This window comes from Diadema antillarum, unplaced genomic scaffold (genome assembly GCF_040938485.1).
Source record: "Diadema antillarum isolate AM-2024a unplaced genomic scaffold, OU_Dant_1.0 seq00001523_RagTag, whole genome shotgun sequence".
Taxonomy (NCBI): domain Eukaryota; kingdom Metazoa; phylum Echinodermata; class Echinoidea; order Diadematoida; family Diadematidae; genus Diadema; species Diadema antillarum.
Genome location: NW_027272255.1, coordinates 156716 through 181021, shown reverse-complemented (window position 1 = coordinate 181021; position 24306 = coordinate 156716). Strand labels below are relative to the sequence as shown.

Below are 24306 nucleotides of genomic sequence, written 5' to 3'. Positions count from 1 at the left end.
CTGCGTTGCCATGGTAACGGCATATAAATGGCAGAAGATCAAGGAAAGATCTTGCGGATTGAACTACTTCCTCTGTATTCGACTGAAGCTCATGAAATGTGGCACACACATTGGTCTTGGTGGGAAGATGTGCAAGACATATTTTTTGGACGTGTCGGAAGCTGCGTTGCCATGGTAACGGCATATTAATGGCGGAAGATCAAGGAAAGATCTTGTGGATTGAACTACTTCCTCAGTTTTTGACAAAAGCTTATGAAATGTGGCACACACAATAGTCTTGGTGAGGAGACCGCCGACGCTGTGCTTGAATGAGCATTTCGGGGGTTGCTGGGGTTTACCTTCTATTGTCCGTAGGTGATAACTGACTTGCGTGTCCCTTGATCGCGATTGCGTCGCAAGGAAAACTTTCAGGGCGCTTTTTTCGAAACAGTGATTTCCCAGATGTCTCGACATGCTCTCTTTTAAACATCGATATCTCCACAGCCGATTATTTTCATAACATGAGTTATATATCAATTTAAAGCAGAAAGATTAGGGAATTTTGTCATGCAATTTTCAAATAATCGACCTCGCCCGACTTTAGGATCATTTTGTTGTAGCGGATCACATATTGTAGTTCACTCATGCATCATAACCTCTAGTAGTCTCCGTACCCAGCAGTTCCAACAACAAAACTTTAAAAATTGGTAACTTTTGCATTGATTGCCCAATTTTCCTCAAACTTTCACTGATGTGTTCTACTAATGTTACTGCTTTCACTCAATCCACATTGCTCTTTGGGTTTGCATTCCCTTTAAACCTGTGGTTACATTTTGTATAGCATTAAGTGAATTTATTTTTATGTGTGATCTAAATAATCATGTTGTCCCATATGTTTGTCAAGATATGAGCATTGAAATGATTATTCAGTTTGCGGTTGTTGCAGTCTCTGCAGAGTTTTCTGATTTTTCAGGGACAACCTCTGTTGGAAGGTATGCGGATGCATTTGATATCAGTATTAGTTAATAGTAAGCTGTTCTACCTAATGATTTAAAAGCAAGCCAACCAGTCCAATGAGACAGATTTCAAAGGGAGGATCTGATTTACACAAATATTTGATGAGGAACATTTCCCATTTAGCTGATGCGTCATCCCATTTAAGCAGTGAGATTAACATATAGATATACATCTGAATCTGAAAGGAAATGATCAATAATACATGTTATTTGTCTGCATACATTATATGTGTATCTCTTGATTTTTCTTAATGAGCTGTCCAAATACTGGATTACTCTAATCATGTCTTCTCCTTTTTTTTTCACCTGTTCTTTCAATTTCAGGTCTGGCTGCGTGGCATTTCAAACACGAAGCTGGTTAAGGGGGACAGATGAGAAGAGGAGTGATATCACCTTGAGGTCCGTGGTGGAATGACTCGTCGTTGCACACACACACGCGACAAGAAAACGCTCTCGGCGCGATTTTCACCTCTCAACACAAATTAGGCTGAAGGGGCTTTACTTGGAATGTGTGAATGTGGATGCAGTGGGATATTTGTTGTTGGTGTTGGTGTTGTTGAGCCAATTGAATGTTTGTTACGGGTATGCGTATGTGTGAGTGTGTGAAGTTATCATTCAAGATCAAAAGATGAAAGAACTGCCAGGCAGCCAGGGTACGGTAACAAAACTACTTTGTGCCATACTGGGTGGTATATAGGTACCATATGACAGTATATTTGATAGGACATGACAAACTTTCTTCTTTGTTTTTGTTATTTTTTTACCATGCTCTCTCTCTCTCTTTTATGAGAAAACATCATCATTCCTTCTCGTATATAGCTCTCTCCCTCCCTCCCTCTCTCTCTCTTTCTTTCTCTATCTATCTCTCCCTTTCTCTCTCTCTCATTATCTCTTTTCTATCTATCTCTCTCTCTCTCTTTTTATCTCCATCTTCTATGAGGAGATAAAACAAAGCACACACACACACACTTTGGCTAGAGCTGAGTTTAGCACATTTGCAAGTCATCAAAAGGTTACTAACGATGCTTTTAAGCCCCGATCTGGTTTGTTGCTATTTTGAGGTGGAAGCGGCGAGACAAGATTCTGCGGAGAGTTCATCTCTCCAACGATCACTACATCACCACCCCCAAGCCCCCCCCCCCCCAAAAAAAAACTCTCAAGATCATCATCTGATGGTGTGATGCCAATTTGCATCGCGATGTCGCTCGCAAACTTGGTGCCAGCGAAAATGCCGTCGTACGTTTACTGGGTCAACAAGATGTTCTTCCCTGTTTTCAGGACTTCATGACATAAGACTTGCTTGTCTACTTCCCATAAGATTGAGGGAAACACTGTCGCCGCCTCGTACCATGGGGATTAATTTAGATTTTCTCCTCAATGGAAAATTGCCAGAGTCCATACCACTGGGATGTAAAGTGTATTTTTGTCCTCCACTGTATGTGTTGGATGAGATTCTAACCTTGAGTGCCTATCTCACCCATTAAAATTACCACCTCTTTTAAACACAGTTCCATGAACATTTGCTCCTGCAACAATCGCTCTCATAAAATATATCTGCACACGAAGCCAAACATAAATTCTACCCTCAAACATAATCCTAGCCCTAATCCTAATCCTTACTTCAAACTAAACCTAAAACCCTATCACATCTCTAACCCTAAACCTAAGTCCTTGGAGAAAATAAGACCAGAGCAGTTATTGTCATAGGAGCAAATGTTGTGTCACCTTGAAACAAAGAACTCCGTATGCAAGAATGCATCGTGATGTAGACCTGTCAATCAAAGCATACACAATCAATTAAACACACTGATGCTATAGCTCCATGATATCCAGATTCAATTCTCATACCGATCCACCAAATGTGATGCATAGGCAACCGAGGCCTAATCCCGATTCTGAAGTGTACATTATCAACACACGCTTTCCACAATATCACTGTGCCGTGGTCCATGATCCAGCAGTCATGTTAAAAATCAGAGAGTGCGAGCCTGTGGAACCGAAGCAGATTCCTGGCTGCTGTTTTGAGTCAGAATTAAGGAGATTTTAGGATGTATTGTTTGGAAAGAAGAAAGAGTTATAAAGCTTGTTTTATGCATTTTGATCAAATTTTCAGGATGAAGATTCAGAGGGCACTTTTTTTTTTCCAATCTCAACAAGATATGAATTATCATGAAGGATTTTGTGTTGCTTCATTGTGAGTGTCATACATTTGGTGTTATCATTCTAATGCTTACGAAGAAATGTGATCAAAATAATTATGTAATCACATATCTTGTCAAGATATTGAGCGTTGATATACACGTATATCCAGTCTGCCTTTATTGTTGCTGTGTTGAGCCAGTCTCTGCAGGGGTTTTCTGTTCATTTGTTTTTTTAGCAACAAGCTTTGTTGGAAGGTATGCATATACGTTTGATGTCATTAGTAGTGAGCTGTTCTGACAAATGATTTGAAGCTAGCCAGCCAGTCTTTCTAAATTAAAGTTCCAAGCAGTCTACCTTAATTGAAGTTCCCAACCAGTCTACCTAAATTGACGTTCCCAACCAGTCTACCTAAAGTGAAGTTCCTGAAGTTGAAGTGTCTTTTGTATTAAAAAAAAAAATGATGAATCTGCACAAAGTCATGAGGGGAAAAAAGTCAAATCTGTAGAGTCTGATACATTTAAACACTGGCCTATTGAATTTGGCTGTAGTTCAGTCTCCCAAAGTGCACCATTGTTGAAAGTTTCATGTTCTTCCCCAGCATGCATTGACCTCAAGTCACATTGACATTTAACGCTAACCCTCTACTGGAATTCAATGCCTGACTGTAATCTGCTGGTGTTTAAACCACTCCTTGAAATCACAATTTCTTTTGTGAGTGACTTTTCAGCGTCATTAATTTATGGTAACCGAGTCCTATCCTACCAAATTAGATTATTATGCAAATCCAAAAGCACGCGGTGAGCAGCGGTTTGCGTCGTCTTACTCCTTGTATTTGCTGGGCGTATTTTGTAGCTGTAATGCTCCCCGCAAATGTGGTCTGCAATCGGTCTAGAGTTGAAAATGCCGTGGATGCAAGTAAAGCCTCCTCCTTATCGCGGTGTGCAATGAAAAATTAGACACCATAAATAGCAGCAGCCAGTATTAAGTGACTGGTGGTGATAACCTCTATTTTTGCTTCGGTAAGCCCAATTTATCCATCTCGTGCGGCACTTGGTGGTCCTCAAGTGTGATAGCTGGCCACCAGCTATCGTTGTCTTATCTTGTGGGAACCAGAGCAGGAGGCAGGGTTGCCATGGCGATAGCCTTAACTCTTCCACAACCCTTCTTCTCTTATCACTCCTAACCATTGTGTTCCAGTATTCACTCCATGGTTATCAATTTGTGAAGGAATTATAATCAAGTTTCCTCCATAGAAGAAGAAGAAAAAAAGATGACTTTAAAATCAGTGTCTGTTTCTCAACAAAGAAGCTTTTGTTGGTTTATGTGATCAGCCATATATAGTAACTACTTCTGGGATTATAAAACACCTGAGACTTCACAGCCCTGGACTTCACGGCCCACAGGGCTCTGAACAAAGTATACACCATCTTTGTTTTGTGGTAAAATCTGACTTAGGTTGTCAGATACATCCAATGCTGTGATAATGTTTGGAGTTGTTGCATACTTCAGTAATGATTAAAAATAAAGGGATAAAATGCTGGACTCACAACACCCAACAGGATGATAATCTTGATTGCTCTTCTTTGGTTTCTTCATTTGGTTTTTTTTTTTCCTTGTAGTTAAGAGCCATTAAGAAGATCATTAAGATGAGGAATGTGTGAATATCAATTTATTAACATAGTATTTGGGACAAGATAGAAGAGATGAAGAAGAAGAAAAAAAAAGAAGAAGAAGAAAAAGAAGAAGATGATGACGGTGATGAAGTAGAGGAAGAAAGAAGAAGAAAGAATGATGCCAAATGGTTTGAAGGTTCATTGGTATAGTCCCTCCTGAACTGCAAATCATTCAAATATTACCATTGTCGATGTTGATATACACAGGGATTGCCTAGTTCTAAGGGCACATAAAGACAGAACACTGCTGATGATGATAAGGATTATGTTGCTGGTAAAGGAGCAGAAGAAGAAAAAGGAAACAAGTGGTGTCAAGGTTATTGCACAGAACCTTGAAATTTGAGATAATCAGTGTGTATCTATCATTGACAGGTGAGGAAGACTGTAACTGGATGTGTGCTTCTTCTTCTTCTTCTTCTTCTTCTGTAATTTCACACAGTCTTGGGTGTGGCTTCAATTTGGATGCTTTCCAAACTGAACCATCAATTTCTTTCATCGATCAAGTGGACAAAGAAGTATTGAAAGGTGTGTTTTTTCTCCTGTTAAAATGCATTTGGCTTCTGAAGAAAGTATAATGTTGTAGATAATTGTTACACTTGGCTTACTGGTTGACATTTCCTCATTGGTAACTTCATTTATTGATTATTGAATTAGTAAATTTCGGCTGAAATATTTCTTGTAGTAAAAGACCCACTGTTTGTTGAGATGGTGATTGTAGTGGTAAACATAGCTCATCAGACTTGTAATTATCAAATCATACTGATCAAACCAAAGTTGCCCATTTAAAAAGATTGTATAGTATTAATGGAGATGAGAATTGGGCTTATTTTTGTGAGATACCAAGAAACCACTTAAGAAATAGTACAGAGCATACCATTTTAAGAGGAATTCAAAGTTTATTAGATGAAAATTGGTTTTGGAATCACCGAGACATCAAACAACAAAGTAAACAAAGCGATCCTATTAAAAAGGTGGGTCCCACTTTTTATTAGGACTACACTATTTTGGATATCTTAGCCATTTTTAAACCAATTTTCATCAAATAAATGCTGAATCCCTCTGAATTACATGCTTTTTCATATTTCATAAGAGATTTCTCATTATCTTACCAAAAATATTAAAAATCTGAGAGTTAGGTCTCAACCAAAACTATACACTCCCTTTAAGTTGTACATTTATGATTGTGCTGAGCATTTTTTGAAGTGTTTGCTAATCAGTTGTCATTGCTGTTTGAATCTGAATTTGAAGTACTGAAAGCAATCCTGTAAATATAATATAATTTGTATTAACATGAAAATATGATTCAGCCTTTAGTCATTTATACTGATATTTTCACGAGGGTTGTGTTGTATGTGTACGTAAGATCTTGCGCCAAAACATTGTGGCGTAACAGGTGGCTACAGTGTGTGTGCACGTGTTTTTGTGTGCGGTGTGTAAAGGTGCTTGTGTGTCACCCATTCGTTGAACACATAATGTGTGTACTACAGTACTATGTACATCACAGGCATGGCGTCGTCTGGATGTGTGTTCGTTTGTCTGTACAGCTGTTTCTGTGTCTTGAATGTATGTGCGTTGTGTGTGCATGACAGTAATGGTGTTTATGTGTGTGTGCGTCTGTCTCTGTGTTTGCTTGTCTGTCATGGGCGCCATACTCAGTACTTGAGTGATTTATGCATGTTTGTGTGTATGTGTGTGTGTGCGTGTGTGTGTGTTTATGAGCAATGATTATGTGTGATGCGTGTGAAAGGGCTAAGGGGCAGAAATGGCAGTGATGAATGAATGAGTGAAAGGCGATTGTACGTCGTAAAGACCTTTGCGGAGTGCATCGTGCACAAAGGAATCGCAAGCGTGTTTTTCAAGTGCCCAGACACACTCCTATGCGACCCTTTTTTCTTCTTTTTTTTTTTGTCCACTGAGACCTCTTTCGTGCACTGAATACTCATTCTTGTTTTCGCCACATTAGTACTTAATTTGTCTCGATAATGCATGCCTGTTATTAACGTTAAAGGCATTCAGTATTTTGTTTGTGTGTGTGCGTGTGTGTGTGTGTGTGTGTGTGTGTGTGTGTGTATGAGAGAGAAAGTCCACAGATAGTCCTTTTATACTTGACTTGCTTGTTGCATTAGCGAGCTTGTAGATCTGCGACGCATAATGATGCTAAGACGACGCCAATCAGGCAAAAGATTTTTTAAAAATGGTGTTCTGCACATGCACAAGACGGTTGTTTCCATTGTCCAACCCCGGAGGCTGCGTTGTCTTAGCGTTCGTGTCGCAGATCTAAAGCTCGCTATAATTTCCTGGCAACTTTCGAATTTTCTCTTGATGGCTGTGATACTTGTGGTATACAAGAACTTGAACAAAAGCCAGGGTATATTTGCCTGATAGGCCTATGTGCAGTGAAGCTTTCTCGGTGCTGGGGGTCTCGGAGAAAGAAACACATTCAATGCAACAGTTCGACTAGCCGTTTTACTCATATTTCCCCCTCTCAGAGCATAGGAACGAGCTGTTCAATTGGTGACCTATTACTAGGTCTACTCCAACTTCGTCCAATAGCCGTTTAGTCTCAACCCACGTGGTCCAATCCTGTTTTGTCTACAACCAGTTCGTCTAATGACCAGTTTAGTCAAATTGCTACTTAGCCTCATTACAAGTCCGTCTAATACTTCCAAATTGGCTATGCCCATTTCGTCGTATGCCCACGGTATCAGACGAAATGGAAGAAAAAAAATCCAAGTAGACGAAACGATAATTAGCCAATCTGGGCATTAGACCAAATGAGGATTGGATCAAACGGGAATTAGACAAAGTTAATAGTAGACCAATGGAGTTTAGCCTTAGTCGTGTTAGACGAACTGGGAAGTAGACCATCTGATTATTAGAGCAATTTAGTGGCAATAAACCATGCAATCCACCTGCTCATAGTGCTCGATGCATTTCAATACTTTGGGTCCACTTTGTTTGTATCAGTTATTGTCGCACAAGCTTCCTGGTTATAGGGAACAACCCATGCTGACAAGATGTACATACATTTTGAATAACTGCGAAATGAGTTCATAAGGTTGGTTGATAAGTACATACCAATAAAGAGTTCTCTAGACACATCCAAAAATTGTATTTACCTGTGACACTCGGATGTCACACCTGGGTGATTGCTGATTGGCGCCAAATCGTCAGTTGCCGATTAGCCATCGTTTGAGAAAGATGACAGCCCGACGTCGATACTGTCACAGGTAAATACGGCTTTTGGATGTGTCTAGAGAACTCTTTATCTATACATCTTGAGTAACGTTAATAAACCAGTCATTGACAACTAACATAGAAAATCGAAATCAATATTCTATTTATTACCATACGAAAAATGGCGAATGATGCCGACCCTTCGTGGTTCGCTCGGTGACAGGTACCGTAATCAGCAAACGGTATCAACCATGCAGGCGCATTGTGCCCTGCGGAGAAGAAGACCATGAGATGTGGAATTTTAACTCTGATTTTTTTTTTTTTGCTATAATTATGCACAATTTTAGACCAATCAGAGCAAAAGCTGTATGCCTATTACTATGCAAATGAGGAGGCAATATCACATTAATTATCTCAAGCCAATCAGTCATCAATGATACAGCTTTCAAGAAACACCTGCTTGTTCCGTCAGTTCCACAAGGTAATTTTTCAGGCGTGACGTCAGCAACAGACTGATAATCGCTGTACTTCATTTTTTCATTAGATAATTATAAGTACTATATCGTTCGATAGCGTTATTGAGGTAGACCCACTGCATACATTTTTAAGACGAACTTTTATTCGCTCACGGAATTAAGGCTTGAAATCTAAAAAGTGAGCCTCAATTGCGTGATGGTGAAAATTGCCGAGTTTCTGCATTTCTTTTGATAATATGCGAAGTGGTATACCCTTGGGTCTCTTTGCTAACTTGTTTGAGACGGACAAATTTGAGAACGCATCGTCTTCCCAATATATATATATATATATATATATATATATATATATATATATATATATATATATATATATATATATAGTGCGAGAGATAGTTCCCTTGCCAAACGTGCGCGGTGCCTCATTGTGGGTAGCATATACTGAAATAAATTATATATATATATATATATATATATTTGTCATATTATATGTATACATATTTGTCATGGAATGAATAAGGGCTTACTTTGTTTTCTGGGCTTGTGACTGCTATTTACAAAATATGATATACAAGTAGCATCCTATATATGGCTGTATACATTCAATGACATTGTCCCGTATAACACATTTTTTCTATCTCTCTTTCTCACGCACACGCACACACACACACACACACACACACACACACACTCACCCACTCCTAAAGTGGATACATGTCTTGAGGGGTTGATGTTTAAATTTGGGCAGTTGTGACGTCATTGCTGTCCATTTCAAGTCTCAAATATTGCCTCCTTTTCTCGGAAAAAGGAAATGTGTATATGTCGAGCTTTAATATCAGGCCGAGTCGAGGGGGAGAGAAAAACACGCAGAAATATTCGGGAAAGTGCGAGAAGGAAGAGACAGAGAGAGAGAGAAAAAAAATAGACAGAGTGATTGAGTGAGAAAGAGTGGCAGAAAGATCAGAAGATCACATCCGCCGTAAGATACAAGCATTTGCTTTGCTAAACTCCGTGAGCACGCTCTACTGTGAAACCAGTCGCTCCAAATGATGTCACAGCGGCGCTATTTATAGTCTTTCAGTGCGAACAATACCCCCAGAGCAGTCGTTGACGTAAATTGCGTGGTGCCATGCTGCTGCATTTTTTCCTCTCTCTCTCTCTCTTTCGTTGCTCCTACATGCTTTGCGCTTTTAAAGGAACTCGCGGAGCTGCAAGCAAAGGGGTTATATTAGTCCGCCGAAATTTCTTACCCCCTTTACCGAGAAAACGGATATAAACGACCGAACAAATAACGGATAGATGAAGAATATAGATGGAGGAAAAATGCAAACACAATCTCAGCTCTTTGAATCTTCCCACGCGTTATGTTTTCTTTCCGTGTAAACTTTCTCGTGTTAAAAAACGATGGACATAAAAAGAAAAACCAGGAAGATATACGAGGAACCATATCAGTGAACGATATTCACCCCATATGACACAGTTTTTGATGTAAGTTCTATGCGGGACAGGCTATAAATGAGTTTGATTTTTTTTCTCCCTCCCACATCCTTTTTCTGTTGCCCCCAGTCTTATTTTTACTTCTGTGGTTTCTCGTTCCATTTGATTATGATGCTTGTTTGTCGCTCAACGAGAAATCCATATCCAATCCCCCATCCCACGGAAGATTTTACGACAAGACCTGAGAATAAGAGATGCTGTTTTAATTCTGTGAAGAAAATTAGCAGTTCGGACGCATCAACAAGATTATATATAGCTCTGTCTGTCCCACGCTTGGTCGCTATTTTTTATCCCTTTTTTAAAGAAAAATTGTATACACTTCGTTACTACCTGTCGGGAGTTATTATGAAATAATGGGTTACCGCGGGTTGATTGTGTCTTGGTGAATTTCACGCTGCGACTGTTAATGCGTGTCAAGGTAGAGGTCCATTCACTGGCCTGCAAAATTGCCTCGTTCCTTATCACAATCGTAGATGGCATACACATAATAACAAGTTCATTCTGTGAGGACGATTGAGTATATATTACAGTGGAAGTAGCTGGGTGACATTGAGAATTATGTGTAGCAACGTGTCGGTTTAGAAATTGTCAGAGGTATGAAATTATCGAGCATCGATATGACAAATTCTAAAATCTTTCCGTAATATCTTTTCCTCTGATACCTTCACGTAGCATTGTATACTAAGTACAAAATACTTAAATTTTGATAATAATGATTATGATAATGATAACAATAATTATCAGATTAATTTATATAGGGCGTTTGTAATGCCCCTTTTTAATACCATTCTGAGTGCTCAGTGGGTAGGGGGGGGGAATCTCACAAAAATAAAGATAAAGGAAAGAGAGATAGAAATAAGCTTATAGATTAATCATAAAATCATTATGCTAATTAAACTTTTCAGTGCTCATTTTCAGTGCTGTCTGAAAAAGGAGACAGTTATACGAATAGCAAAGTGAAGGAACATTGAATGTTCCAAAGAGAGGATCCAGCAGAGACAAAATTATGACCTGTCACCCCTACAGGGTTTATGTTTGGGGAGCAATGAGGAAGTCAGTATTACAAGAACGACATGATCTTTCAATATGATCACCCGGACATTTTTATCCTTCTGACATTTTTTTTTTCCGCTGTGACTTTTTTTTTCTCTCTTACATTTTTTTTTTTTACTTTTAGTAACAGCCAACCGAAACAAGATCATGTCTTAAGTATCGTGTGATGTTAAATTTGTTGTTGATGTTGTTGTTGTAGTTCCTGGTTCATTTTTATATAGTATGCGGGAGCTTTCTCAATGGGCGTGCGAGTTTACCAGAAGCTTTTCGCACGACACATGGTGCGGATACGTATACCATAGTGTGAGCTTCTGTAAAGTGGCCTCGTTTTCTGATCTAGCTAGTTTTTTTTTCCGCAATTGGCTTATTTTGTTTTCTGCATGTGCAATCTCGCACTAAGAAGATAGTGAGAGAGATGATAGCTTAATTATCAATGTTGTACATTAAGAGGAGGAATGTTTGACGTTAACGACCATTTTGTCTTTGACCACATTTTAGTCCACGCGCAAGCAAACATTGCTATCAGGATTAGATGTGAAAACACTATGCACGGCTACGTCAGCCACACACACATGCTCGCCCGTCCGTCCTCCCGCAAGTTGATCGAGAGACGGAGTCATCGGAAAGAAACCCAAACACTGTTCAGTCGCTCATTATTTTCATTACTCGCCCCAAACTGAAATCGACCTTCTATCAAATGACACATCCATTACGTTCGTCAATACCGCAACACTTCAAGTCCTGCTCGTACGGTCGTCCGTCTCAAAAGCGCACCACATCAGTAAACCGCACTTATGCGCTTACCCTCAAGTCCCACCCCCCCCCCCCCAAAAAAAAAGAATGTAGAGTTTTCTCGTACTCAGCAGGACGCCCCCTATTTACTTTCTGTCGTCTTAGCACAGACCGTCACTCAACAACACAACACAAATCAAAACGCAGCTGTATCTGTCTCCGAAAGCATTTGTCATTAAAAAGTTATCGGCTGACCTGGATTAATATTGCAATAGGATCCCCTTATCTAGTTACATTAATGCTCGAAAGCCACGTGAGTGCAAAATTTGGGGAGTGATAAGCAACACTCACAAACAGTGTTTGTTTGATCAAGTAATTTACAATAATTCTTCGTTTTCATATTAGTGAAGCAATCATGAATGATAGTACAATGCTTCAGCCAAAGTATCTCCACGGGTTTCATGACATTTGCTCCTCCGACATTTATTGCTCCCATGAAATATCTGCATGCTAAGCCAAGCATTAATTCTACCCATCACAAACATAATCCAAGCTCTAATCCTAATCTTCACATCAAGCTAAACCTAAAACCCTATCACTGGCACCCGAACCCTAGCCCTAAGTCCTTGGAAAAAATAAGACCGGACCTACCGTCACAGGAGCAAATACCGTGTCACTTTCTCCAAGAGACATGGAGTTCTATAGAATCATACCGATCTTCTGGCAGGACGGTAATGCTAGCCACTTTGGGGGAGGTTTTTTTTTTTCATAAATCTATTCTAATGACAAAGTTTCTCCTCTGTTCCATCAATGATTTATTTCATTTGATTTATTTCCGAATTCAATCAAATGTAAATTGAATACATGATATTATTTCACTGACATAAAGATAGAGAATTACAAGTGCAGTGATTTAAAACGATCATACAACTTTACACAAATAGATACACATAAGAAATCGTATTGAGTATTATAAATAAACAGAAACATACAATCAGATGTAATGTTTTTCAGTATACAACAAAGATAATGGAACGCAGGAGATCACCATCGTGAGCGATTAAGCTTGAGATGGATGGGGCCTCATAAATTAGGGATAGAACATAGTGTTAACTTTGGTAAAAAGTAGAACCAGTCTGTGAACGTGCAAGTATTACATGAAAATCATAATTTTCGTATTTTTCCTGCATAACAATGTCATCACTTAGTGTCCTTTCTTCTTTTCTTACGAAATTACCGCTCACTATGGCATTATTACCCCCTGAAAGGGTCGTGTGTGACGCAGATCATTATCCAGCCGCTTGTTTTGTCGTTTACCCTGGCTTAATCTCTCCACCTCAAGAACCAATCATTGTATCACAAGGTCTTATACACCTACACACACACACACACACACGCACACACACACACACACACACACACACACACACACACATACACACACACACACACACACACACACGTAATAAAAGATAAACAAAGCACTACAAAGAATCACCCGCATCAGACGATTCTTATTATCATGAAATTTCCTAATTCGGACACAAACCATTATACAGAGCGAAGGCAGACGAGATGATAGACCGGTTATGAACAATTTTCCCGCCATGACGTCAGAGCCATTGACCAGGAGCGCACCATCTGTTTTGTGACAAATAATCGTTTTATCATGTGTTGTTTGAGGAGAAATATCTTGTTTAAGCTCAACAATTACTTCTTGGGGGGCAAGGGACACAGGAAGATAGTTTTACGTAAGCGGATAGTGCTCGAAGACATTATTTTAAACTTCGCTTCTGTGAAAGTTCAATGTCTCGATCTACCCATGCAAACCAGACTTCTGCGCATAATAAATCTTGTGCCGTATATTGGTATAGAAATTTTTCTTGGGTAAGTTTTGTGTATTATTCTCTACCGTAGAGGAGCACAACTGCACATGCTACCATTTCCCAAAGAACACTGAAAATTTGTGATATTAAAAGTTAGAGAAACATGTGTAAAAACGAATGAATATGGCAGATTACATATTCGCACAGTGAGTGTAACGTGAAGGGGAAGAATGGGTATTGCGTTTGAGTGTGCACGCGCTTATGTGTTATATCTTATCCATAGGGACTATATTACTAGTAATGATAAAACGATAGCGATGATAATACCAGAATGATAATGATAGTAATATACTACTATATTGCTATTTGTTAGCATTTTTATCAGCACCAGTATCGTTATAAATCAATTAAATGCAAATAAAGTCCTTTATATAACACAATCTTGCAAACTGCGTCTTTTTTGTTGCTGCTTTTGTTTGTTTTATTCAGATTTTGGCGACGGGGAACGGAGATAGGTTTGCAAGGAGAATAATTTTTCTATCAATCACCGTCTTGGCAGTCCAGATTTGGTAACTATAAAGATGATTATCAAGGTCGTCATTCGACGAACTATTGTCATTTCAGACTGTGTCTAGATACTGCAGGTATAGACATAGACCGGGTGTTGTGGGCCAATCGGCAAGCGCCACGTCGTCAACACTATGGTTAATGGGGGAACCCCCCCCCCCGACTAAATACCAGTCAGTGATTAGGTCAGAGTAAAGATTAAGGTTAGAGTATGGTTTAGGGTTAGTATTTAGGTTCGGGTTAGAAATAGGTTTATAGTCAGGGAAGGGTCTGGGGTGATTGTCCAGGGGGTATTGTTCTAGAACCAACCCACCTTCTTCTAGCGAATTCATTTCAATATTATGAATCCTGTTTGTATAAAAAGCATCAGTGGTTGTTGCTATGTCTGGCAAACTCCAACATGCCTTTGATTGTCAACAACAATTGTAACCTTTTTCTCGAAGTATCCATAACAATACAAATATGCGAGCAAAGAGAGCTATAGAATGATCCCCTACCCCTCCCCCGTGAAGTAAGACACGTTTAACAAGTCCTAACCGTTCCAAAGAGGATGTGGCCCTGAACTAATATGGCGCCCCAGTTTTAGCACACCTCAGAGCGCCCTCTCTAGCTCAACCCTCTCTCTCTCTCTCTCTCTCCCTCTCCCTCTCTACGAAGTACATCATGTATCCCTCTCTCTCTCCTTCTCTCTCTCCCTCTCTCTCTCTCTCTCCCTCTCTTTCTCTCCTCTGCGATCTGTCTGACAAACTCTTCGTCATTCACTGTATTGCATGACTCAGATACAAAAGTGGGTAGTATTGTACAATGAATGTAGATTTGACATTCACTTTGACGAGTAATTTCCTTTGGGTGGAAATGACATCGATGCAAATATTATTGTCCAGAATTTTATCATTCTAATTTTTCAAATCTGTTGTCTTCGCCACATCAAAGCGTAAGATTAACATTGCTAACATTTTCGTTTAAAGTATTTTTTCAGACCAAGATATCTATGATGACATATAAAAGAGCATGTTTGTTGGTATTTTGGGGGAGGTTTTTTGTCGTGTCATACTTTTTTAAAACCGAATCAGTCGAAAAGGTCTCGTTTTTGCCACGAAAAGACATGTACATCTTATTCCATATGCATGATTTAGATGCTACTGTTATTTCACCTCTTTATGTAAATTATGTTAAACTTCAAAGTTTTGTTCAGTTTATTACAGTCAACTATAACGGTGTGGAGGAAACGTTAATTTTGTGTCCGTTTATGACCATACCACGTTATTTCGTTGTAGCTAATCTAATTACGAGTTTGTGCATCACAAATGCAAGGGGGATCAGCAATTAATCCGTCAGACGAACGTGAACTCAAATGCCGGTAGTAATTTACGCCTCACTTCGTCGTTACCTGCAACATTCTGTGATTCGTCATTGGTTCGACGAACTTTCAAAGGTCCTCAACGCTTAGTGACCGATCAAAATTCAACAGTAAGCACGTGCAGCGGCCTCACCCGGACTGTGAAAAGCTACGGGGCACACCAGAAATCGCGGCATCGAACTCGGTCGAAGTTGGGGCATGTGGGTTGGGTTGGCCTCTGGTTATGATTCACCTCGACACGATTCCCCCACACCCCTCCTCCTCGGGCGCTCAATCATGTCATGGCATGATCAAGGGGACGCATGAAGTTTGCCGCGCTGCTACCGGTCATTGACCCCATCCTGCCTCTGTGCTCCCAGCAGATAAGCACCCTGCAGGGGGGATTCGAGGTATTTGCTCGTTATAAGCGGGAAGCAGATCATAAGAAAGCCCTGAATGAATGACGAAAAAAAATAGTACGAGAACATTTTGACATGAGTATCAAGAGTAGTTAAAGATGTCAAACTGACGAGAAATTTAATCACGCCATCCAACAGGGATCATTCACGCTCCAAAATTACGTGAATAAGTCAATAATTCAACTTGTGCATGATTGTCAAGTTATCATGTGGCCGTAACGGCGTGCCGATGCCTCGAAATCTCATATCGATCACGGCGTATAGCCTTCGATGACTGGGCCGTTGATAATACGCATGTGTAGCCGATGACACTGAAGGTTAATGGGTTCCATGACATTTGCTCCCATGAAATATCTGCACGCTAAAGCCAAACATAAAACTTATCCACAAACATAAAATCCCTAAATTAACCCTAATCCTAATCCTTGAACATCAAACTTAACATAAAACCCAACACAACCCTAACCCTGAGCCTATACGTCCTTGGAGAAAATAAGACCGGAGCAACTGTCGCGTGACCAGTTACTGTATAGGGATGGTAATGATGAATCCGACTTCAGAACGCTGCAACTTATGGCGGCCATAAGTCGGCGGGGGGGGGGGGGGGGTTGTCACAGAAGTACAAAATAAATTTCAATGGGGAATGAGCCAGGTATGTTATGCCAATGCATAGATTATCTTTTGTTAATCATACTCGAAGCCCCCAGATAGAACTTACCACTAAAAAAGTACACGAACCGAATTGGTCTATATTGAGTGTCAAATACAGTCATAGCACAACTAAGACACATTAACCTGTCTAAAGGTATAGTCTCTCTCTACCGCTGTTCCTCCAAAATAATACTCCATTATTTTGATATGATGCAATAATGCGAATGGAAATACACTACGACATCCATCGCGAAATGCCGTACTTGGTAACTCAAACTGTCGCACAAAATAGAGTTTATAATACGCATGCGAGATATGAGTGTGAAATGTGTCATCAAATTCCATCAATCATACAGCAATATCTTTATCACGTAGCCTTACACTGCATTTCCTTTTCCTACACATTATATGCAATGCTTTCCAGCAATACATTTTGTAACGTGGTGTTTCGGGAATGAAAACGGTATAACATCTGTGGATTACCGCGGTGTCTATATTATTCTGATATTTCGTCAGTGAGAAAGCTCTCAACAAAATCAGTGATTACCGTGATGTTTGATGCCACGGTAATTCATATGTGAAGCAATATACCTCTATAATACTGTATCCACTGCAACTGAGGTTCAACTTCCCAGCGGGAACCCATTCTTAAACCTTGATGGAGAGGGGCGTTGCTGCTGAAGTGTCTCTCTCAATCAAATCTTCTTGGGTCAATAAACTACACACTTACCACGCGTCTTTATTAACCATTTTCTTCAAATCCACTCATACAGAAGCCACACAATACTTGAATAAACTATACTCCATACTCATGAATCGACGTACCACCACGATCTTCGAAGCGATTTTCCTTAGTCATTCCAAAGATTCCAAAAACGGATGGAGATCGTTCATTTTTGGCATAGGGACTACATCGCTCCAAACTTTGGAATTTATCACCATTGTTCTTCTCTCGTATCCCCATCAGCAATCATCCAGTTTATTGATCAAGACGCATTTGAAATCATATATGTTTAAGAAATGCTATGTAATGTTTCACACTGTTATTTCTGTTTAATGAATTGCATGTATATTCAGGTATTCAAAGCTTATTATTTCTTTGATATTATTGTTATCACTGTTACATAACTGCGCATTGCATAAAATGATTTATTCCCTTTGGAAAAGCGCTTTTCAAATGACACATGCATGACATGACTGTGTATGCATGTATGTGTGCACGTATGTATGTATTTATATAGGGCTCGACCCATGACCTTCAGATTACAGGCATACAGAGCACAGGAAAATGTAGACCACGATACCACCTTTCTAGCAATCGTGTAGTTGTAAAGTCACATACAACTCGATCTCCAGTCTTTTACCGCGTTCACTGACAGTTTCAGTCACAACAAACATAATTCACGTGGCCAAGACGCTGCTTTTTTTTTTAATATAATGATTGCTTCTGCTAAAGTCAAAGTTCATAGCTTCCGAAGCGAAGGAATCAAGGACGACCAAGGAAACTTTCTTTTATTTTACCGTGATGTCAACTTAAAGTTCTTTCTTCCGAGACGACCTTATATCCCTTCTATACCATGGACAATAAGAAAGCTCAAAAGACATACGCAAGCAACATATAATACGCCTGGAAATAGCTTTGCCAGTATGATATTATTGTTTGTCACATTTGGAGAAAAGCGTGTGTTTGCGTGCGTTGCCTTCCCAGCATGCACATGGGGGAAACACGTGCAACTGCCATGGACAATGCAAACGACACATCAAAACGGCAATTAAATATAACTATATTGAAGAAAATCTGTTTTAATCTATGCCTCCGCTTCTAGATGAGAAAGAATAAAAAAGGAACCTTTTCATGGTCTCGTTTTTCTGACGAAGATCATGCTATCATGAACTACGACTAAACAGAATTTAAAAAACAAGTCGTCCTTCTCTTGAAATGGCAACCATCAAAATCACGGGAAGGTGAATCGCTCCGCGTACTCCATTCATCGGAAAGATGAATTGACATTTATGATGGGAGTGTTGATTACTAAATCTTGTTTACGATTATATTGAAGACAAAACATGCGTGGAGCGACCTTTGTTGCTGTAAATATAGCTGGGACTGACATTTTTCAAATGTTAATGTTCACTGTTGCTGAGAAGTCCTCGAGTTTTGTTTTTGATCACTTTGTTGAGGATCAAACCATCTGTACTGGAAATGTATAACCTGCCCCCCCCCCCCCCCCCTTGCATAAAACTGCTTAATGAAGTTACCGTATGGTAACTTTACAATAAATGGGAACCATCCATGATTCGTTGGGGTCGTCCCACGAGACCGACACCCACGAGTCATACAGCCCATGAGTTCGAAATTAGGCAAATAAGGTCCCTTAATGAGTTCGACATTAGGTAAAAACAACCTACGAGTTCGACATTACAATATACGGGGCTTAATGGTCTCATGGGTCCGATTTGCTTAGTGTTAAAATATGGGCTGCATGACTCGTGGGCTGCATGACTCGTGGGCTGTATATCTCGTGAGCTGTATGACTCATGAGCTGTATGACTCGCGGGCTGTATGATTCGTGGGTGTCGAACTCGTGACGTGCACACTGATTTGTTGCCTCTGACTGGCTACGGTATAAATTGTTGCTATGGGACTTAACTGATTGCAGAGACTGTAAAGTTACCATAGTTTTATGTAGCGGCCCTGGTCTTGGCATATTTAATGACAAATGCTATTACTGCCAGTCTCTTCACACAAGAACAAAAATCAAAGTCGGTTACAACCAGTGTCCGAACTTGTAACATTTTCGATGCCGGCATGAAATTGATGCGTAATGAACGCATAATGCATAAGTACAGAAGAATATGTTCAAGTGTTGTGCGTGTGTGTCACACACAAACACACTGCTATAGCTTCTGACCACCCGAGCATTGAGAATTAAGGGTTTCTGGGACGAACACTGCACTAGGGCTTTCTATAGCTCAGTCGGTAGAGCACCGGTCTAGCAATCCGGAGGTCTCGGGTTCGAATCCCGATGGAATCCCATTTTCTTTGCTCACTTTTCCACTAATAATTTATATTCTTTCTGGTCAGTTTATTCTGTCTTTATTTGTTACAAACTCAAAAAGCTGCATCACTTCGGTGATCCCTCGCATTTATCCCCAAGTTGAATTATCCTTCGGGTTTATGCCAGGTTCAAGTGTTGTGCGTGTGTGTCACACACAAACACACTGCTATATAGCTTCTGACCACCCGAGCATTGAGAATTAAGGGTTTCTGGGACGAACACTGCACTAGGGCTTTCTATAGCTCAGTCGGTAGAGCACCGGTCTAGCAATCCGGAGGTCTCGGGTTCGAATCCCGATGGAATCCCATTTTCTTTGCTCACTTTTCCACTAATAATTTATATTCTTTCTGGTCAGTTTATTCTGTCTTTATTTGTTACAAACTCAAAAAGCTGCATCACTTCGGTGATCCCTCGCATTTATCCCCAAGTTGAATTATCCTTCGGGTTTATGCCAGGTTCAAGTGTTGTGCGTGTGTGTCACACACAAACACACTGCTATAGCTTCTGACCACCCGAGCATTGAGAATTAAGGGTTTCTGGGACGAACACTGCACTAGGGCTTTCTATAGCTCAGTCGGTAGAGCACCGGTCTAGCAATCCGGAGGTCTCGGGTTCGAATCCCGATGGAATCCCATTTTCTTTGCTCACTTTTCCACTAATAATTTATATTCTTTCTGGTCAGTTTATTCTGTCTTTATTTGTTACAAACTCAAAAAGCTGCATCACTTCGGTGATCCCTCGCATTTATCCCCAAGTTGAATTATCCTTCGGGTTTATGCCAGGTTCAAGTGTTGTGCGTGTGTGTCACACACAAACACACTGCTATAGCTTCTGACCACCCGAGCATTGAGAATTAAGGGTTTCTGGGACGAACACTGCACTAGGGCTTTCTATAGCTCAGTCGGTAGAGCACCGGTCTAGCAATCCGGAGGTCTCGGGTTCGAATCCCGATGGAATCCCATTTTCTTTGCTCACTTTTCCACTAATAATTTATATTCTTTCTGGTCAGTTTATTCTGTCTTTATTTGTTACAAACTCAAAAAGCTGCATCACTTCGGTGATCCCTCGCATTTATCCCCAAGTTGAATTATCCTTCGGGTTTATGCCAGGTTCAAGTGTTGTGCGTGTGTGTCACACACAAACACACTGCTATAGCTTCTGACCACCCGAGCATTGAGAATTAAGGGTTTCTGGGACGAACACTGCACTAGGGCTTTCTATAGCTCAGTCGGTAGAGCACCGGTCTAGCAATCCGGAGGTCTCGGGTTCGAATCCCGATGGAATCCCATTTTCTTTGCTCACTTTTCCACTAATAATTTATATTCTTTCTGGTCAGTTTATTCTGTCTTTATTTGTTACAAACTCAAAAAGCTGCATCACTTCGGTGATCCCTCGCATTTATCCCCAAGTTGAATTATCCTTCGGGTTTATGCCAGGTTCAAGTGTTGTGCGTGTGTGTCACACACAAACACACTGCTATAGCTTCTGACCACCCGAGCATTGAGAATTAAGGGTTTCTGGGACGAACACTGCACTAGGGCTTTCTATAGCTCAGTCGGTAGAGCACCGGTCTAGCAATCCGGAGGTCTCGGGTTCGAATCCCGATGGAATCCCATTTTCTTTGCTCACTTTTCCACTAATAAGAATATAGTGATACATTTGTTACAATATAGCCAGCAAGAGAAGCTATAACAGATTTTACAGCAAACGAAGATAACAATCGAGAAGATTTAACAACTCTCTTCTTTCACCCTGTCATCAGACTTGCACAGTTTGAAAATAAATATTTCAAATTGAGCGGGACGAATACACTTCTATACGACCTTTCATCTGCGACTATAGGGTATACATCCAGTGGTCTCGGGGTATAATGTCAGGGTCCTTACAGACAAATCCATCAAGATAGTATTCATCATTTGCTGAATCATTTCAATTGATTCAATTTCAGCTGATCTTATTTAAAAATTTGCTATTCATTCTTCAATTCATTCATTAGTAAACACTCGTGTGCGTATTAATGGAAATCTGCAAGACAGTACTCTATACACCCCCTTATCTATCATAATCGTAGTGAGTGTGATTGATATCATTATCATCATAAAAAAACACGTAAAACTTACTTCTTAATCAATGGCCTTTTTAAACTATCTCCCATTCTATTGAAACTTCTAGAGATCGTTTTCGTTTGGTTTTACGCTATTTTTTCGCTCATTCTATAGCAGACCTACCGCTACTTCATCGTTTGTTTCTCTGCCTCGCCTCTTAGAGCTTTATTTCTCAATAGGTTCTTTAGCTCAGGTCTGGCGTGATTACTCCCTTGATGTGCCACACGTCAATTCCTACGAGAGCAGAGACGATGACAGTGATGTGGATTATACACAGACATCAACCTCCTGGGCGTATATAACGCTAAGCTTCGTACTTTACAAGCGTCTCCCCCGCCCACAACGCTCATATTATACGGAACAAAAACACAGACGGTGTTTAATGCCTGAACGCCTCCAAACGATTTTCCGTCGGGTATTAAGGATCTGACCATCTTTCAACAAACAACACTTGACCATCCTTCTCCATCCTCCTTCCCCTCCTCCCCCCCCCCCCGTCCCTCTTTCTTCCTTTTGCCTTAGCTCTTACTTATCGTGAAGTCAAGCACAGACTTGCATTTATTATTGATTCACCAAAATCTGCGATCTCAGTCCCAGGTGCCTGATCTGCAGGGGTTTTTGGCGCTTTGTTACCCGAGTGTCACAGTGTATAAAGGAGATAAACATTTAATAATTAATATGTCGCTTAAGTGTTTACCAGACTCTTTATATTATGTTGTTCTAATGTAGCGTCTTATTGTTGTCTTCCCAGGGAGGTGAGGTAGAGAAAGTGGCGAGCTGCCGGACTAGGCCTCATTTCTAGGGACCCCTTTCTCCTTCGCTTATTGAGGTTAACAAAATTATGAAATGATGATGATGATGATGCTGGTTTGTCTAGCTACTCATCCTCAATAAAGTGCAATAACTGTTTTAAGTTCGTGTGTGACCTTTCCTACCCTGAAAATTAGATTCTTTAATGCACTGCAACTGAATCGGAGAAACGTACGCAGCCATTCAAATTTGGACTTCACGCCTGTCGCCAAGGTGATACCTGCCACGATTATGGATGCCAATACAATAAACGTGTGTGTGTGTGTGTGTGCGTGTTTGTGTGCGTGTGTGTGCGTGCGCGCGTGTGTGTGTGTGTCAATGCCTGTCTGTGTGTATGTATGTTTGTTTGTATAATAATATAAGTTTTATGCGATTGAAACTACTGCTGCACTGAAATGATCGTGATTATTATTATTACTTTATTTTGATCCCTAAAGAACGTAGTGTTATCTCCCACTCACTGTGTCAATCAATTTTGAAATTCTTTATTGATCGTTCTAGTTAAAGTCACCGTGGTTATGATAGTTCTTGTTGTCCCTGCTGTGTAGGAGCTATTTTTCGAATTATCTATAAAATGACTACTTTTATCATCACCACTTTCATCACGAAGAATTTGCAGGTATAGGAATGAAAAAGAAGACCCCAAGAATGATTACCTCTGCGCGGAAAGTCAGGCACGTCCGTAAAAATTGTTCAACCTTTATCACTTTGCTATAGTGATTTATGTTCTGTTGAAGTGCAATTTCATCTAGCACACGGAGAACTTGTTTTTCCGAATTTTTCCAATTTAATGATGAATGTAGGACGCTTTGTCAGAGGTTGTGGAAACTGCTTTGAAAGAAATATGTTAGTCATAATAGTGTCGGGTGAAAATATGTTAATCGCCGATTTTTTTTTTCTCTCTCTCTTTCTATGTAATTCAATCTCATGTTAGTGTACAGTTGATTCAGTGCAATTATTTGCCATAAAAAAAATATCACGCATGAGCGGCCGAATATTCACGCTATATTATGAAGACGAAAATATTAAGTGGTGGAGAACATAGTTTTTCGAGCTCCTGACGTCATTCTCCTAAAATCAAGATTTGTCAAGTTGCACATCAGCTTTGTTGTCGCTGGAAGATAGAATATCACCACGTTTGTTCGAATGACAGAACGATCCTCAACGTTCGACGTATAGTATCACATCCGTGAGGCGCGTGTTTTGCAGTGTGATGTGCATGCATGTGATACTCTTCTTTTTTCCCCTTTTTTTTTTGAATAGTGATGTTTACTGATTTTGTGGGTTTTAGCGCAAACGTTCGGTGTCGCACACTCGTTATGAATTAATGAATTGTGCCCTGCCAACTATTACCACCACAATGCATGGTAATAGAGTCGGAGGATGGAGGAGTAGGGGGGGGGGTAAGGGATAGTTGGCGAGATACAGAAAACAAAGAAACAATATGGCACCGCGACAAAGAGTGGGAGCCGAAGCCAATCCAAACAAACATGTGAGTTTTTCTCTCTTTTTATTTCTCATTCGCAGCCACTCACCGTCGGCAACGTAGGCATCACGTCGTCATAGCAACAGGTGCCATGACGCAAGTTACATCAGTGGTATCCTCATGCAATTCGGTTCGGCGCAAAACAATGGGTATCCATAATATGAATATTACTGTGGCTTCCTTTTTCTTTTCTTTTCTTTTCTTTTTTCCTTCTGGTCTCCTCATTTTTCAGGGTATTTTTATTTGGTTTATGTTGTTTTTTCTGTTATTTCTAGAGAATATCAATACGCCTTGAATTCATA

General features: G+C 40.1%; 1 protein-coding gene across 1 annotated transcript in view; it reads left to right on the top strand.

Moving 5' to 3' along the window:
• LOC139710354 (uncharacterized) overlaps positions 1–24069 on the top strand; it is an 85167-nt gene extending 61098 nt beyond the window's left edge. The window contains exon 8 of the mRNA XM_071622278.1: positions 24046–24069. The gene's annotated coding sequence lies outside the window, so the exon portion shown is untranslated. The remainder of the gene's footprint in view (positions 1–24045) is intronic.
• Positions 24070–24306: the final 237 nt, after the last annotated feature.